Below are 16,979 nucleotides of genomic sequence, written 5' to 3' on the forward strand. Positions count from 1 at the left end.
ATAATTTTGCCATTCATTTAATTGTTGAGTACTTCACAAAGCAATCTAAAATCATTGAAGCAATTAATGTTTTTTAGATATAATCAGCCGTCCAGTTAAGAAACTGTACAAAATATCCTAAATTCCTTACATATATTAAATCACTTGTTTTATGTTCAAAGCAGATTAAATGATTAAATTGTATTTTATATCATAAGTCATTTGACATATAATACTGGATATAATTTTGATAACACCAGTATCCTTACAGCCACATAACGATGGTATATAATTTTTGTTTTTGCTAAATCAGGGAACTTTTTAAAAATTATACTAAAATGACAATAACCTAAAATTATAAAGGCCTAATAATTCATGTTTTTTTATCATAAGAGCAGATTTAGCTAATAATTACTAATGTAAAGTTAAACATTTTACAGAAGAAATCTTACTACCAAGATTATCTAAAACAGCAAATTCTCACTTATATTATACGGCCCCAGAATAATTGACAATTAAAAAATAGTTTTATAGTATGTGTCAGTTAGAAATGCTTTCAGCTTCCAGTTTTACATACAATAACATAAAACAATAGGGATTTATTATTCCAAAACAAGAAGTCTAAAAGAAGTTGTTTACTTTTGGTTTAGAGGCTCAATGTTGTAAGGGTTTTATCCTCATGTCCTTTCTCGTGCTTGCTACAAGATGGATATTCCTGGTGATCCAAATAACATATTCTAGTTCAGGGCGGGAAGGATAAGGAATGACTGTACCACTCAAGTCTTTCTCTTTTAAGCAAGAAATAATAGCTTTCCCAACAGCCTCCTCTTACAAATGTCTCCTGTGGATCTACTATTCCCTAGCTTCTGGGTGGCCCTAGCTTTAAGGGAAGCTAGAGTATCAATGACTTTGGGCTTTTGTGGTGGGTAAAGTAGGCAAAAAGTGACTTGAAAATGGGGGTAACCAGTCGATAGTTTCAACTGTTGTCTGATAATTAAAATTATATTAATTTTAAATTGTACTTCCTCTCATCCTGACTTCTGCCTCATGCTTATTTGTTGTTTTCCACCCAGGTTAGAAAATGCTAACCTTCTTAAACCTAAGTTTTCACTTCTATGACTACCAAATTTCAAGTCTCTGAGCGAAGGCATTCATCAGAGACCGATGATATCTCTGGTTAAAGGTCATCTGGCCCATACCACGTTTAATACTTGACCTATACTTTTTATTACAGACAATAATACCCGAAAGGATGATTCTGTTATAAATCTGCTTTAAAACTCAAGGTATCAAAGAATCTCCAAGTAGACTGCATTTGAGACTACAGATAGAATACAAACGAAAGAACAATTGGATATTTGATTCCTTTTAGAGATTCGTTTAGCTGCCTATAAAAGGAAAACATGCCATTGTTTCATAGAGAGGAGCTCACTCTAAAAAAAATGTAATCCTGGAAAATGGTGTTATTACTCATTCCGAAAATGTGAAAAATATTACTGACATCCATTCAGTAATTATTACCTAAATTTTGACTAGTTCTTACAAGGACACATCTTTGACTTACGGTTTTGATAACCAGTGATTCCTTGAGGTTAGGAAAGTCTGAGGAAAAAGTTGAAAATAAGAAAATGGAAACAAATACATACTTTTTCAACATAAAAACTTCTCCTAATCAGAGATATTAAACTACTTTTACAATTTGTAGTATGGGTTTGGGTACCTTAGAGAGATAGAACAAAATATATTAAGTCATTTACTCCTTGGCATAATCTTTTAATACAGTAAATAAAAGAAGACACAGTTATATAAAAACACATTTACATAAAAATATGTGACTTAAAACTGGTATTACAACAGCTGCTATAGTAGAAGTCCAGAAGCAGAAGAAATTGATCTAATGTGGCAGTCGGGATGGCTCTGAGAAAGAAGGGCAGTGTGGGGTGTTGGTTAGGAGCACAAGGTGGCATACTGTGCCTACAGGCACACTACTTTTTTTATAAATCAAATTCTGTTGAAACACAGCTATGCCCATCATTTACATATCATGAAGATTGTTTTCTTGATACAACAGCAGAATTGAGTCATTGTGACAAAGACCACAGGGCCCAGAGCCTAAACTATTTCCTATGTGGCCCTTTTAAAAGTTTGTCAACCATTAGTTAAAGAATGTGGGCTCTGCAGTCCAACAAAACTGGATTCAAATTTGGTTTTGTAAACTGTAACTTGACTCAAAGGCTATTTATGTTGGTATAATGAGATTTCATACAAAGTGCATTGCAGAATATCTGGCATGTTCATAAATGTTATTTTATTAAATGATAGATTTTATTTTGTTATGATTTATTATTTTAAGTGAACTATAACTTAATTCAAATGAAAACTAAAAACTCTAAATTTAAGTACATCCTGCTTCTAAAATAAATGTTCAGGAAACTGGAAATGGTATCATCTAATTGTAAAAAATTTTCAAGTGTTGCACAAAATATTGTATAGGTATAATGAGAATGACATAAAAGTGAAACAGCCTCAATATATGGAAAAGTAAAGTGCAAACTTTAAAATACAATTAAGAGAGGTGCCTGGGTGGCTCAGTCGGTTGAGTGTCTGAGGCTCAGGTCATGAACCCAGAGTCCCTGGATCAAAACCTGCATCGGGCTCCCTGCTCAGCAGAGAGCCTGCTTCTCCCTCTCCCTCTGCTCGTTCTCCCACTCATGCTCTCTCTCACTCACTCTCTGTCTCTCAAATAAATAAATAAATAAAACCTTTAAAAAAATACATTTAAGAATGAACAGCATAGAGATGCCTCAGTGGCTCTGTGGTTGAGCATCTGCCTTTGGCTCAGGGCATGATCCCAGGGTCTGGGATCAAGTCCCACATCAGACTCCTTGCAGGGAGCCTACCTCTCCCTCTGCCTATGTCTCTGTCCTTTCTCTTTTTTTAAAAAAAAGGATATGAACAACATAGTAAATATTGTAGGAAGCCATGTCAGTCAATTAAGAAAGAAGCTAAGAGACTTCGAATTTAGAAGAAAGTGTATTTAAAAGTGAATAGTCAAAAAAAAAAAAAGTGAATATTCTAAAGAAGAGACATCACTACCAATCTTGTAGGAATAAAAGATTATTCAGGAATACTATGATAAATTACATGGTATTAATTATATAACCGAGATGAAATGGGCAAATTACTACCAAAACAGGAAAAAAAAAGAAAGAAAATATAAATATATACTCAGAAATCCTCAACAAAATACTGGCAAATCAAATCTGGCAACAAATAAAAATTATGTACCAAAATCAAGTAGGATTCATTCCAGGAATGCAAGGTTGGTTTAATATGAAAATCAATCAGTGTTATGTACCACATCAATAGAAGAAAAAGCACATCATTTAACACATTTTCATGATGAAAATACTTAAACTAGGAATAGAAAATCTCCTCACCTAATAAAGGATATATGCAAAACGCAACAGCTAATACCATTTTTAATGGTGAAAGAATGAATATTTTACTTTATGATCAAGAATAAGAAGGATGTTTGCTCTCACCTTCTAGTCAACATTGTGCTAGAGATTCTGGCCAGGGTAATGAGGCAAGAAAAAGAAATAAAAACATCCAGATTGGAAAGGGAGAAGTAAATCTATATTCACCGACAAAATGGTCTTACATATAGACAACTCTAGAAAGGCCATACACACACACACAAGACAATTAAAACTAATAAGTTCAGCAAAGTTGCAGGATATAAGATAAAGACATCAATTGTATTTTTATATACCAGCAAAGAACATCCAAAAACAAAGTTAAGAAAAATAAAATAGCATCAAAACATATTAAATACTTTGGAAGTACAAGACTTATACACCAAAAACATAAAACGATGTACAAAATATCACTAAAAGAGATTTTAAAAGACCGAAATAAATTGAAAAATATCTTCTGTTTATGGGTTGAAACACTCAGTATTGTTAAGATGGTGCTATTTCCCAAATCTGTAGATCCAATGAATAAAATTAGATCTTTTTTGAAAAAATTGACAAGGTGATTTTAAAATTTATGTGAAAATGCAGTGTACCCAAACATGTATTTATTAGTGGAGCAGTATTGAGAGTCCAGAAACAAACCCTTATATTTGTTGTCAATTGATGTATGACAAGAGATAGTCTTCAACAAATAATACTGAAACAACTGGGGATGCATGGGTGGCTCAGCAGTTGAGTGTCTACCTTCAGCTCAGGGCAAGATCCTGGGATCACATCAGGCTCCCCACGGGGAGCCTCTGCCTGTGTCTCTGCCTCTTTTTTTCTTTTCCTTATTCTCATGAATAAATAAATAAATCTTAAAAAAAAAAAAAAAACTGGACATCCACCTGCAAAGAATAAAATTGGGTCCACCTCACACCATGTACAAAAACTGACTCAAAATGGATCACAGGCCTAAACATGAGCTAAAATTATAAAATACTTCAAAGAAAACATAGGAGCAAATTGTCATCACCTTGCATTAGTCAATGGTTTCTTAGATGTGACAAAAGAAAATACAGATTGAACTTCATCAAATTTAAAACTTTTGTGATTTAGGGATCCCTGGGTGGCGCAGCGGTTTGGCGCCTGCCTTTGGCCCAGGGCGCGATCCTGGAGACCCGGGATCGAATCCCACATCGGGCTCCCGGTGCATGGAGCCTGCTTCTCCCTCTGCCTGTGTCTCTGCCTCTCTCTCTCTCTGTGACTATCATGAATAAATAAATAAAATCTTTTAAAAAAAAATAAATAAATAAATAAAACTTTTGTGATTTAAAAGACAAAATGAGAAGACAAACCACAGAAAGGGCTTAAATATTTGTAAATCAAATATTTGGGAAGAGATAGCCAAGGACATAAAGAACTTTTTTTTTTTTATGATTCAAAAATAAAAAAGTCAAAGTAAGCAAAAGATTTGAATAGATACTTCTTTCTGAATAAGATATGCAGATGCCCAATAAGCAAATGAAAGGATACATAATATTGGTCACTAGGGAGAGGGAAATCAAAAACTACAATGAGATACTACTTCATATCCATTAGATAGTAAAATAGAAAAGAGTAACAAGTCCTAGGATGTGGAGAAAATTAAACCTTCATAAATTCTGGTGGAAATACAAAGCGGTGCAGCCACATTGAGAAACAATTTAGCCAGTACTCAAAATGTCAACCATATAGTTAGTATATGACCTATTAATTAAGTTCTAGGCATATGCCTATAGAATTGAAAAAAATAGGTCCAATGAAAACCTGTACACAAATGTTACATAGAAGCATTATTAATAGTCAAAAAGCAGTGTAAAAGGGTGCCTGGGTGGCTCAGTCAGTTAAGTGTTGATTCTTGATTTCAGCTCAGGTCATGATATCAGGTGTTGTGAGATGGAGTCCCGTGTTGGGCTTTGTGCTGGGAGTGGAACCTGCTTAAGAATCTCTGTCTCCTTGGGATACCTGGATGGCTCAGCAGTTGAGCATCTATCTGCCTTTGGCTCAAGGCATGATCCCGGGGGCCTGGGATCTAGTTCCGCATCCTGCTCCCCGCAAGGAGCCTGCTTCTCCCTCTGCCTATGTTTCTGCTTCTCTCTCTCTCTCTGTCTCTCATGAATAAATAAATAAAATATTTTAAAAAAAATTCTCTCCTCGCTCTTCCCCTCCCCCTTCTAAAAACTAAAAGGCGCTCAATGAATGAATAAAATGTATAGCCAAACAATGGGATATTATTTGACCATAAAAAGGAATGAAGAACTGAAAGATGCTACAATGTGAATGTCTCTTGAAAACAGTCGGCTAAAAAAAAAAGACACAACAGGCTATGTTTTCTATAAAATATTCAGAATAGGCAAATCCATAAAGACAAAATAGGTTAATACCAAGGGACATAGGAAATGTAGGATCAGTTCTAATGGTTATAAGGTTTCTTTCTGGGATGATGAAATGTTCCAAAAATAAATAGTGGTGATGGTACAGCTTAATGAATATATTAAAACCCATTGAACTATATACTTTAAAAATGTGCATGTAAAACTGTGAGTATAGTTAACCCTTGAGCAACACAAGTTTGAACTGTACAGGTTCACTTACAGGTCTTTTTGATAAATATAGTACTACAAATATATTTTCCTTCTGATTTTCTTAATATATTCTTTTTCTAGGTTTATTGAAAGAATACGGTATATAAATATATACAAAGTTTGTATTAATCGACTGTTTAAGTTATCCGTAAGGCTTTTGAACAACAGTAGACTATTTGTAGTTAAGTTTTGGAGGAGTCAGAAGTTATACACAGATTTTCAACCGTACAGAGGTCAGAATCCCTAACTTTCACATTGTTCATAGGCCAACTGTATATATTATAAAATTGAAAAAATATATATATAGGGAAGAGTTATGGAAGATTGAATTATAAGGAACCCAGTCTTGCAGACAAAATAGAAGGAAATAGTCTCATCTTACATAATTTTGTCACAGAACACCAGGTGAAATTAGCAAATAGAGACGAAGGTCTAGCCATACTTTGTTAAAGTTGTTTTTTCATTTGTTAATTTTTATTTTAAAATGAAGAGGAAGGAGAACCTAAAGAACTGCAAGTAAAAACAAAGGGAGTGGAAATCATCTTGTCATTAGATTTGTCTTCTGCAGCATTTAGTAATGGGAGGCAGTAGACCACTGTGTACAGAAATGCAATGGAATACATTTATGATTCAAAACTGCTTATCCAGCTGGGTTGTGATTCAATGTTCATGAGAACAAAAAAACAATCTTTTAGTCATACAAAGACACACATACCACCATCACCACCAACAACAAAAAATGCATACATACTTGCCAAATAATGATAAGAATTCAAGATTGGGACTATGAAATAATGAAACAAATGACATTTATATAGTTGCTACTATTGTTTTAAAACAAGATGTTAAAATTAATTCTTATGAAATAAGATTCCTATAGTAGGAAAAAGTTAATAATTGTATTCTGGATCAAATACTTCAGATCACTTCAAAAACTCAGGAGGCTATATGAGAAAGTGTATTAAATGCCTTATTGTATACATCATGGATTCAGTAGATGTTTTTTTCTTCACATTCATAGAAAATATATATTTCAGAACATAGGAAAGGAACACGATCAATGCAAAGAGAAAAAGATAAGCATGACAAAGTGCTAAACACTTATATTAAAATTACCAATAGGGATCCCTGGGTGGCGCAGTGGTTTAGCGCCTGCCTTTGGCCCAGGGCGCGATCCTGGAGACCCGGGATCGAATCCCACGTCAGGCTCCCGGTGCATGGAGCCTGCTTCTCCCTCTGCCTGTGTCTCTGCCTCTCTCTCTCTCTGTGACTATCATAAATAAAAAAAAAAAAATAAATAAATAAAAAAAAAATAAAATAAAATTACCAATAGATTTAGTCTTTTATTGAAAGATAGAAATTACCATGCTGGGTGAAAAACAAAATCAAACTATTTGTTTTTAAAAGAGACAAGACTAGGCAAAATGCTACCAGTTTAAAGTCAAAAGATGGCAAAACAGTAATAGACAAAAATTAATTTAAAAATTCAACGTGGCCATATTTTTAAAACAAGACAATTCAAGGCAAGGGTTTTAATTTGGTGGAAAAGGGTATTTTATATTGGTAAAGATGTGATTCCTACTGAACATTTAATAGCCATGACATGAGCCTATTTGTACTGATTGTGTAGAATTAAAATACATAAAACAATCTAGAAAGGAAAGTATGGGTTTGGTATCAGATCTGGATTCAAGGGAAATGAGTGAATAAACGTATAAAAAATAAAAAGAGGACAGAAATGGACTTGGGAAGAAGCAGAAGCAAGTTGCGGACCCAGAGATGGCAGTAATGATGATGGAAATTCAGGGGAAATTTGGGGAACACAGCAGTGTTTATCCTGTGTGTTATAGCTATGGTACAGAGATTACAAAACAAGTCGGAAGTCAGCCCACAGGTAAGTTGTGTGTGTGTGTGTGTGTGTGTGTGTGTGTGTGTGTGTTTACTGTATTTAAATACCAGTTTTCCATAATCACCACCATTTCTCTTCTGTCTTATATGGAGCTGCTTAGGGTCATTTACCTTGTGCCCCTCACCTCTTGTAGGCATTTCAATTTGTGACCCCTGGAATGAGGTAAGGGGAGTGGCTAAGGAAGAATGACAAGAAAGAAAGAATGACTATTCATGAGTCTGAATAATTGTTCAAAAAGTAACAATTGCTTGCCCTTAAAAATGGTTAAGATGGGAGGATTTTAATATGCTCTTTACCACGTTAAACTATAAATTCAGAAACCTAAAAAGATAGTTAACAATTACGAATCTACTGAAGTATTTAAATCTGTTTGTCTTAAGGGAATTGTATTTATTCATCCTCATTCAGTTTAGTTCATATTTATAAAAAGTAATGGCTTATTGAGACATCGATACTATGTAAAAATTTCCTTTTGCCTTTAGAGCAAAGAAGTCAATTTTAATTAAAATACTATCTCATTTCCTCTCTTTTCAGTCCTAAAATTATTGTGGTTGCTCTAGCTTATGCTCATATCACCTTCCTTTTATGTCACCTTAATTGGAAAATTTTAGTTTTTGGTTTGATACCTGCTTCTTAAGTGCCACAAAACATGTATTTATGTGCTTCACCCTTATAGAAACATAACGTTCATCTAGCTAACTAGCATGAATGATCAATCCATCACTGAGAATCAGTAACAATATATAATAAACCAGAGTAATTACTGTCTTCATACAAGTAAAGGCAAGCATTTGATTGTAAGGCTGACAACTTAAAACCACAAGTTTCTCTTTATGTATTTGTTTAATAGTACAGCAGCTGATATTTTAAGAAATGTTTTCTTCTTTCTCCCCATCAGAATAAGTTGTAAATGAAAACCTTTAACAGGAAGATCTCATTTATCAAATGGACCCAGAATTCCTACCAAAACACCAAACCTCAGAACCTATGAAGTAAGCTTCATGACCCAGCCAAATGTGTTGCTGTGAAAGTCACTTTATTTATTTGTTAGGCCTTTAAGCCCTATTCAGAGCCTGTTTACTTCCAATAAACTGTTTAAATGACTGTTTACTATTTAATTTTTATGTATAGACAGATTAACAATGAATCAATGGTGTAAACCCTCTCAGTGATATAAATGAGAGGGGAAAAAAAAAAAACTAAAACTAAGAAAGTGCAGTTGTCAGAAGGGCACATGCCTTGACAACTCAGTGAAGAGATTTTTTCTTAAGCCAGACGGAAAATTGGAGACGTGTGAAATCGCAAGTGCTTACCCTGCTGAATGCACTTACCAGGGAATACCATTACTGGGGTTATCAAGAATATGGGGATAGGTTGTCAGTGGCATTTTCAGGCTGTCAGCTTGATTGTCAGGGTAGAACTAATTGGTAAGTGGTAAGTAGCATTAGCCTGTATGATTTGTTTTCATGTCTTTTGCCATTTCTAAGGTAATAGAGGAGCCTCTGATGTAAGATTACTTCTCACATATGAAAGGGCAACATTTTAGAACTGTATCCTATCCCATGATTTAAATGGATTTTGTTGCAAATTGTGTTTGTATTAGGTTGAACTTCATGAAGTTGCCAAGTGTTGACTGTTTTTGACCTACCAAAGAGAGAAAAAAAAGAAAAAAACCCTATTCACACGGTTCAACCTAATACATCAGCTATTCCAGCCTACCTAGTACTGTTCCAAACTGGAATGTGTTGGTCAAGAGAGACTAAAATATAATTTTGTTTCTAGGTGAGTAATAAACATGCCTTGAGTCCCTTTTGCCAGGCCCTCTTCTCACCTGGATGATAATTTTCTCTCTTTCACCTCCCAAGTCTTGTACATAATGGAATTTCCTAGAGCTTGGCCCTAGGCCATCTCCCCCACACTCCCCAGGAAATCTCATCCATCCTGATAGTCTTATAATGCTGACAATTCCCAAATATATCTCTGTCCCAGACCTGTACTCTAAACTCTGACCTTATTAATCTGACAGCTTCCCTAACTCCCAAAGTGGATGTCATGTAGGCATCTCAGAATTATCTAACCAAAGCAAATTCCTTATGACTTCTTACCCCTCTCTGGTTTTGGTCCAACCTTCTCCATCTGGAGAAGGGTACTCTCACCCACCCAAGTGGTCTAGGAGAACCCCAGAAGCCATCTTTCCTTTCTGTTACCTATGTCTCCTGTCTAGTCTCTCTCTTAATAAGAATGTCCAGAATTGGTCTGCTCCTTTTTCTACCTACATCAATACAGCTACTATCTCCTTTCACCTAGATTGTTGTAATAACCACTCAATTTGTCTTTAGGCTTCTACTCTGGACTCCCTATAGTCCATCCTATAAACCTCAGCTTCTTAAATTGTTATAGATTTCGGAGGAAACACAACATCCTTTCTACCTACAAGCCCATATTATGATCTAGCCTCTTGCTACTGAAGCTGGCCTCCTCTTTTCCCTTTTGTTCACTGTTTTCTTTCCATTCAACAGTCACAAAGCTCTTTCCTGCCCTCGGGCCTTCATGTTATTCCCTCTGTCTGGAATACTGCTTCCCTCTTTAAAACTCTGATTTACCTTCAGCTCTCAGCCTCATCGCTCAGAGAGGCCTACCCTGATCCCCTCTCCAATATGATGTAAGCCCCCGTGAGTCTTTCATATAGCACAGTATGTTTTATTCATTGCACTTAACACAGTTTGCAATTCGGTATTTCCATGTATGTTTCTTTGGTTGGTGTTAACCCGAAGAGGCAGGGCCTTGTCTGCTATGTTCACCACTGTGAGGGCCCAGAACATAGTACATGCTACCTGCTTAAGGTGAAAAACAATCTGTCTTGGATGTTTGTCCTTGAAGAAGACCAGATTGTTCAGAAGAGGTTGTGCTATGACAGCCTTCTGGAAGTACGGTATATGGACTTGGAACATGGGCTGCTCCCAGATCTCGTCTTCATTTCCTGTGAGTTAACAAAACTTCTCTGAGGCCCTGAATTGTAAGCTTTTGAAAGCAGATACTTTCTCTTGTTCACTACTGTGTCCCCAACAGCTAGAAAAGTGCTTGGTAAATAGTAGACGCTTAATAAATATTTGTTGAATGAATGAACTGTTCCTTCGTTTGTAGTTCTTGCCTCATGACACTGAGGGGTTTAATTTAAAAGAAAAAAAAAAAAAGAAAAACATAGTAAGTGCCTAGTATATAGCAGGTACTCAATAAATGCCAGAAAACCTAATGTCTTCTTCAAAATGCAATTCTGATAAATATATATAGATAGATCAGAAATATATATATATATATTTTATATATATATATTTATATATATATTTTATATATATATTTTATATATATATTTATATATATTTTATATATATATTTATATATATATATTTTATATATATATTTATATATATATATATATATATATATATTTTACACCACTTATTCTCTAAAGCTCTGGGCTCCCACAGAGATGAGAATGAGGGTCAGTGAGATAGGTGTATTAGAATAACTGTTGAGGTTTTTTTTTCAAACTACCTAAACTTCACTCCCCTCATCTCCACTGCCTACTACAGAGTGGCTGTTCTAGAGTATGTCCTGTTCCTCAGGTCTGCTAAAGCAAAAGTTAAGAAACACCTGCCTAGAACCAATAGCACTGGAATATCTGATAAATAAGGGCTGTATATCAGAAGACTGTTAATGTTGTTAGTCAAGTGTGTGTGTGTTTGTCCACATCTCTATGTATGTTCCATATATATATATATGTATATATATGGAACTGCAATGATTATGTAGCAATGCTACTGTCTTTCTGTTGGTGAGAAATACCATAATATGTGCTCAATAAAGTGGTCCTCTGGATCTATTAGCTTGGATTTAATTCTAAAGACAGGTGCTAGCCCATAATTTAATTTTTTTTTTTTTTTAGACAAGGGGAAGGGAGCAAGAGAGTAGTTTTTTTCCTCTCTGAAATCACGTATGAACCTTACTTCAAGCTCCTTTTTCAAGGGAACTATTTATACTTCCAGTGACCGAGCAGAAGAGACTCAGTTATGCCACATTTACCTTTGTTTTATCTCAGTTTAAGCATTTGTGAGCTCTGCAGTCATTTTTATATCAGTTAATTAGGCATGAAATCCAGGCAAGAGAGAAGGATGAGGGTTAGAATTGCCACAGGATGTCCACAAATTCCAGAAATTGGGGCAGTGGGAATTCATCAACCAATAGAGCCACACATCCCAGCCAGACCCCCAACTACAAGACACAACTTCAACAATTAGAATAGATGAAAGTGCCCCTGAAAGCCCTCTACTGGTCTATGATTGTAAAATGTTTACAAGCATTTGGATTATTTATGCAATTGAAATATTTAAGCAATTCGAAGTGCCCTACTTCTGTGGAGCATATATTTTCATAAATTGCAGTTTCTAGCATAAAGCTGTTCTTTCTATAGTATACGGAGGCTGTTCAATTTTGAATATTTTAAATGTCAACATAGAATAACATTAAGGTTTATGACCCGGCTTTAAGAAAATCCACAGTGCAAAATCTGAATTTACACATCTCGGGGACACCCTGGGAGTGTCCACTAATCAGATGAATCCATTAGCAGTAAAACTACTTCTGGGAGACCTATATTCAAGAGGAGAAGTTAATCGAACGTACCCATATGATTCCCTGGAGTTGTAGCAAGTTGTAGCATTTGTCATTTTCCTGCTGCCACTCTATGGTGCTCCCAGATTTGAACAGCTAAATCCTTTCATTTCCTTCCACTTTAGGATTTCTCAGTCTTTCATTCCTGGTCTGCATGCCCACCCACCCCTGGATTTCAAGGTAAACCTGACTCTGTCCTGTCCCCAGCCTCCACCCCCAGGTCCCAGTAGTTGTGTGCTTCCTGGGATTCCCCCTCACATTTTTTTTCTTTCCCTGTCACGGACCACCTCGTTGGTCTTCCTGAGTTACTTCTTTTCCTTCTTTCCTGCTGTTCACAAACATCTTTGATAACTTTCCTGCAGCCTGAGGCAGCACAGTGTGCCATTCTGTTGTCTGAACTGATATTTTCTAAATATATTCATTCAGCAAATCTATTCCTTTCCAGCCTAGCAGGTTGCTGGGTCATACCCCTCCTTTAAGCATTATACATAGAACCCCCATCTACATATAAGTATATCTGTAAAGGGAAGAAGGATACATTTTTTTAAAGATTTTATTTATTTATTTATTTATTTATTTATTTATTTATTTATTTATTTATTTATTCATGAGAGACAGAGAGAGAGAGAGAGGCAGAAGGAGAAGCAGGCTCCATGCAGGGAGCCCAACATGGGACTCGATCCCGGGACCCCAGGATCCCACCCTAGGCCGAAGGCAGACGCTAAACTGCTGAACCACCTGGGGATCCCCCAGAAGGATACATTTTAATATTTTAATCCATGATGTGTTTCAGGACAGTAGTCTGGAAGCACTTCCTCATTAAGAAACTGAAAGAAAGCACATGGTATTGTGGTAATCCCTCTAACTTGACCTCCTTTTAGAGTAAGTTAAGATTTTATCTGCAACACCCCAGTCACCTCTGATGTGGAATAGATAAGTAACCAATGATGCTGATAGATTTAATATTCTTAAATCAATTTACATGTGAAAATACATTCTCGTTTTAAAAAACTTAAATGACAGTATTAGACTCCTTCAAAAGAGCTCATTGTGGTATTATACTTTATAAAAAGACCTGTTTTTTAGATTAAAATGTTGGGAGAGAGGGAACTAGAAGAAGCCTGTGGTTAGGACTGGCACCATGTACAATGCAGACCAGTATCACTGTTCATATTTGAAATTGTAGTAAATATAAAATGTGAATTTGATGTGACATAGTCTTCTTTAAAATATCTTTAAAATATCATCTGTTTTTTACTTCTCTGTAACCTCTGAGATTATAGTACTAGCTATTATTAGCTATTAAAACAAGTAGCTGTTAGTTTTTCTGATTTTTTAAAAAATTAAACTTCCAAGTAAGTGTATCTGGCCATCAGTCATAAGACATCTTTCTGATTTTGGAAGAGGTAGAGAGGCAAATGCTCCTTGTAATTAATATGGCAGCTATAGCCATAAAAGCAATTTCTAGTCTACCACTATAATGATTTAGATTAGCTATTTGATTTCCGTTAATCAAAAGAAAACTAAGTAACTGCAATATGCAACCAACTGTCCGTCTCTGACTTTAAAAATAATGTATTCTGAGTCTCCACTGACTCTTCGTATGTCACAAGTCTAAGCCTCAGCATGAAAGATAGAGTCCAGGGCTGTATGTAAATGAGGTTTTCTACCCATAGGGGATCAGCTCTGTGAGATTCAGTGAGTATTTAAATAGCTAGAAAGGATTTATTAAAGAGAAAAGTGCATCTATTACTGATTAGAATATTTTGAGAGAAAGGCACATGGAACAGCAATTTTTAAATAATCAAGTTAGGGAATCACAGTATCAAATGACTTTACTGCTGAAAAGAATCTTAAAGGTAGAGACTAACCCTCCTATTTTACTGATAAAGCCAAAAGCTTTTCCTACCACCACCTGGAACATTTCAGCTTTTCGAAAGGACCTCAGCTCTACTGCACCTCAAGGTCACTAAAGACAATATGTAATTGTTGCTTATATCCGTGGTGTTTGCACAGTGCTAGGGACATATTAAACATTCAAAGTAGAAGTCTGTGTGATGAATTAGTAAGTGACTTTATGAACAAACACGATCACCTGTCTGTTGCACAGGGATTTACATTACACAAATCATACTCAAGGCTGGCTTTATCTGTTTTCAAAAAGTTTATAAAGTAGGCTAAAGTGATGATAATCTCTCTCACTCGCTCTCTCTTGCTCTTGTCTCTGTCTCACACACACACACACACACACATACACCCACACGTATCTGGATGTGTGGATCCCTGTGTCCTTGATACCCCAGACATTTTTTTTTAGTTATACATTTTAATTTTTTTCTCATATGCCACATCTCCAAACTGGCATTTCTTGGGGTAGATTGATTTTTGCAAGGCACTGATCTGTGCAAGTTGAGCCATCTGAAAAGGCCATAGCAAATGTAGGACAATCTGAAAGGCAAAATAATGATAGCAAGGGACTATATAACCCATGGAATAAAATAAGTGCCTATGCATCCATACTGATACAAATAAATAATTGGAATATATAAGTAAACGAGAGAAAAGGCATAGCTCTTTCTTACAGTAGAATTCCAATTAATGAATGTACAAAAAATAATGGAAGTAGAAAAATCACCATTTGACAAACACCGTGTTAATTGTCGTAGATAAGAATAATCAACGGAGGGACACCTGGGTGGCTCAGTGGTTATGCATCTGCCTTCAGCTCAGGTCGTGTTCCTGGGGTCTTGGGATTGAGTCCCACATCTGGTTCCCCACAGGAAGCCTGCTTCTCCCTCTGCCTGTGTCTCTGCCTCTCTCTCTGTGTTTCTCATGAACAAATAAATAAAATATTTAAAAAAAAAGAATAATCAATGGATGTGAAAATTAGTGGCCGAAAATATGTTGAGAAATCGGTTATTTGCAGTCTTAATATATCTACCCATAAGATACTTTTTTAAAAAATTGGAGGAGACTGGGGCCACTGGGTGGCTCAGTTGGTTAACCATCTGACTCTTGATTTTGGCTCAGGTCATAATCTCAGGGTCGTGAAATTGAGCATTACATTAGCCTCTGCACTCTGCACTGGGAGTGGATCCTGCTTGGGATTCTCTCTCTCTCTCTCTCTCCCCCTGCCCTGCCCACCACCCATTCATGTGCACACTCACGCATACACACACACACAAGAGGAAGAGACTAAGAAGATATGACAGCTATATGCAGTGTGAGACCCCAGATAGAATCCAAGACCAGAAAAAGGACATTAGTGGAATAATTAGAAAAATCTGAATAAGGTCTATACATCAGTTAATAGCAACATATCAGAGTTAATCTCCCGGTTTTGATGATTGTGCATCAGTTATATATAAGATGTTAGCATTCGGGGAAACTAGGTAACCTGGGTAGAGGGTAGGTATATGGGAACTCTACCTTCTTTTTAACGTCTTTGTATATCTAAAATTGGTTTATGTATACAAAGGACTATTACTCAGCCATTAGAAACGACAAATACCCACTATTTGCTTCGACATGGATGGAACTGGAGGGTATTATGCTGAGTGAAATAAGTCAATCAGAGAAGGACAAACATATGGTCTCATTCATTTGGGGAATATAAAAAATAGTGAAAGGGAATAAAGGGGAAAGAATAAAAATGAGTGGGAAATATCAGAAAGGGAGACAGAACATGAAAGACTCCCAACTCTGGGAAACGAACTAGGGGTGGTGGAAGGGGAGGTGGGCAGGGGTTGGGGGTGACTGGGTGATGGGCACTGAGGGGGGCACTTGACGGGATGAGCACTGGGTGTTATTCTATATGTTGGCAAATTGAACGCCAATAAAAAATAAATTTATATAAAAAAATAAGATAAAATAAAATTTGAAAATATTTTTTTAAATAAATAAGACCATAACACTCTGATATTTTGAATGGCCCTTTATCAACCAAGCCTAAGAGATAAGTTTTTTTATCTACACTTGACATAGGAAATACATGCCAGCTGTTCCAGCGATTTGCCCAAGGCTACTTATTAGAGATCCAGATGTTCTGTTAGATTCCTTGTTCTCGCCACAGCCCCTTTGTTCTCATAACCACTTTACCACGAAGATGGAGAAGGCACTATGATTCCCACTTAATAGACTTGGAAACACCAAGAGGGAAAGATGTGCTGCTTAGTGAGCGGTAGAGTTAGAGCTCAAGTTCAAGTCGTCCCACTCTTAATCCAGTGTCTTGTCATTCATAGTCCACAAACATAGCTATTTCTCTATTACTCTGTCATTCGACAGACATTTGTTTAGAATCTTCCAGCCAAAACCCTGCACTGAACACTATGCATA

The 16,979-nt window shown here is 36.0% G+C and overlaps 1 protein-coding gene across 4 annotated transcripts in view; it reads left to right on the forward strand.

Annotated features, from left to right (window-relative positions):
* The window catches only part of SERPINI1 (serpin family I member 1), a 76,311-nt gene that overhangs the window by 5,939 nt on the left and 53,393 nt on the right, over positions 1-16,979 (forward strand). Inside the window, exons 2-3 of one of the 4 annotated variants that reach the window (XM_025425488.3) lie at positions 8,872-8,965; positions 9,577-9,755. The exons of 2 other annotated variants lie outside the window; for them this stretch is intronic. The gene's annotated coding sequence lies outside the window, so the exon portion shown is untranslated. The remainder of the gene's footprint in view (positions 1-8,871; positions 8,966-9,576; positions 9,756-16,979) is intronic. One more of the 4 variants, XM_025425487.3, reaches the window with a different exon arrangement.

Source organism: Canis lupus, chromosome 34 (genome assembly GCF_003254725.2).
Source record: "Canis lupus dingo isolate Sandy chromosome 34, ASM325472v2, whole genome shotgun sequence".
Lineage (NCBI taxonomy): Eukaryota > Metazoa > Chordata > Mammalia > Carnivora > Canidae > Canis > Canis lupus.